A 2135-nucleotide genomic window follows, 5' to 3' on the forward strand; every position below is an offset into this window, starting at 1 on the left:
ATAAATTCCTTTTCATTCTTATTTTTTTTCTTTTTTTAGTTAAGTGTTTTGTCTTGACTGTATTCTTAAAATGTCTACTAAAATTTAAAAAAAAGATATTCTGATGCACAAATATATATGTGTGACCAAAAAGGAAGAGAAAGAAATGTACATTGCCATGTAATATCTATTTATTTACAAATACACAAGCAGGTAGAAACAAATTACCGTTAGAGAAAGCAGGAAAGGTAATTTAGCACTACTGTACTACAGGGGGAAGAAAACTCATGTTTCTGATTGCTAGAAAACTCTTGCATTCTAAAGCATTTACAGTAATCCTCAATCGGGACTGAAATTTCCATTGTAAAGTTGTAAAGTAAGTGACCATATCATCAGACCCAATTTTACTACCATTTTTATAGTAATCATTAGCAAGTCATCTTTTTTTCTTTTTCTCTCTTTCTCTTTCTCTTTCTCCCTTCCTTCCTTTTTTCTTCCTTTTTTCTTTTCTTCTCTTGTTCTTTTTCTTTTCTCTTCCTCTCTCTTCCTCTCTTCTTGATATGCTCCAAATCTGCACCGTATCCTACCTCTTCAGACCAATTCTTTTGTTCCCTCTCATTAGCCTTAGCATTTTTGTGAATGAAGTAAAAACTTTAGTACTGATCAATAAATTTTGGGGATATTTAGTTAGCCAAAGAGGGTTGTCGTCGTTCCCCTGAACTCCACGGAGTATGGGCTCCCTCCTTTATTCTTTACTGCCACAGAACTATTATCAGCTTCTCTGTCTCGTTCCAATCTAAGAATACTTTTTACTTCTTTTAAGTGGGCACTACATAACAGAAAGTAGAAAGGTGGTAAGCGGGAGCAAACAATGGATGAGGAAAAGTTCTAAGAATTACTAATTAACTACAACAGTCACCAACAGAAGTGAGATGTTCTGAAAGAAATATGACTTTGACACCAAATAACAGATGTCTATCAAAGACCATCATGGTTGGCTTCCGAGCCAATGTAGAGTCCATATTCTAAATTATTTATAATCTGAATCTACATGTGGAAGAAGAAAAAAATGTCCTGAATATATATACTGTATATATGAGTTCAGCAGTCACTCCTTCTTATACAGCTACTGCCGGGACTGCAGAATAGCAGCAAGGGAAGAGACGGTTAACACAGTTTGTTCCGATTATGTCTTTTCCATTGTTTAACACCTCAACACCTTCCACATTGCACAGAATGAGGGATGTAACTTCCTGTTGTTACACAGGTACTCTGTTGTACTGGACATCGTTTCTTCAGATAGTAGCAGATCTAAAATAAACAAGAAAGTCTTTGTAAACATCAGGTCATAACTGCTTCAATTTTGTCTTTCTATAACTCCCTGGAAATGGTTATTCTGTCTTTCACAACTTTCCTCCCATTTGCTCACTCCCTCAAGCACCTAAGCATGGAATCCATGCTGCAATTAGCAGCTAGTCCTGCTGTGTTTGATAAGATCACACATATGAAGAGAGGAGGAAAATAAAAAGAATGTATCCTTTTCACAATGAAGCAGGGGTGGGGAACAATGGCCCCTTTATGACTTGTGGACTTCAACTCCCAGAATTCTCGAGCCAGCATAGCTGGTTCAGGAATTCTGGGAGTTAAAGTCCACAGGTCATAAAAGGTCCAATGCTCCCCACCCCTCTAATAAAGTATTTCAATGAATTACATGCCTCCCTGGGACCAATTGATCTGTGCATCTAGGACGTTAGATTTTTCAAGAAAAAGCTTTTATCCCTTTTTTTTTCATTGTCAGATCCTGGTCCAGTTTCCCTTGGAGATCAGTGCAGAAGCAACAAACAAACATAAATAACCGTATATTTACCATGCACATTAATCCAAAGATCATCATGCCTCCAAATAAACAGCCCAGAACAATCATCGCAATTTCCCAGGGTCTAAGGGTCACATTATTATCTGTCAAGGGTTAGGAAACAAAAAGAAAACAAAACTTCAATTTAAAGGCAAAAGCCTATGCCCTTCTTCTACAATTCTAAAGGAGGTACAGCCAAAAAAGAAACAATGATTTAGTGGCTGATTTTGAGGAGCATTGCCTTGCCTGAGTAAGTATTTTGATTTTATTTTTTTGCAACATCAAAAGATACAGCCTGACT

General features: G+C 36.8%; 1 long non-coding RNA gene across 1 annotated transcript; it reads right to left on the minus strand.

Annotated features, from left to right (window-relative positions):
* Window positions 1–438: 438 nt before the first annotated feature.
* On the minus strand, window positions 439–1929 carry LOC148131880 (uncharacterized). Its single transcript, XR_015747268.1, has 2 exons — window positions 1847–1929; window positions 439–1290 (listed from the first exon to the last, which is right to left on the minus strand). It is a non-coding gene; the product is annotated as an uncharacterized LOC148131880 (long non-coding RNA).
* Window positions 1930–2135: the final 206 nt, after the last annotated feature.

Source organism: Notechis scutatus, chromosome 2 (genome assembly GCF_049901735.1).
Source record: "Notechis scutatus isolate UNSWTSFEM ecotype Mainland chromosome 2, rNotScu1.2, whole genome shotgun sequence".
NCBI lineage: Eukaryota > Metazoa > Chordata > Lepidosauria > Squamata > Elapidae > Notechis > Notechis scutatus.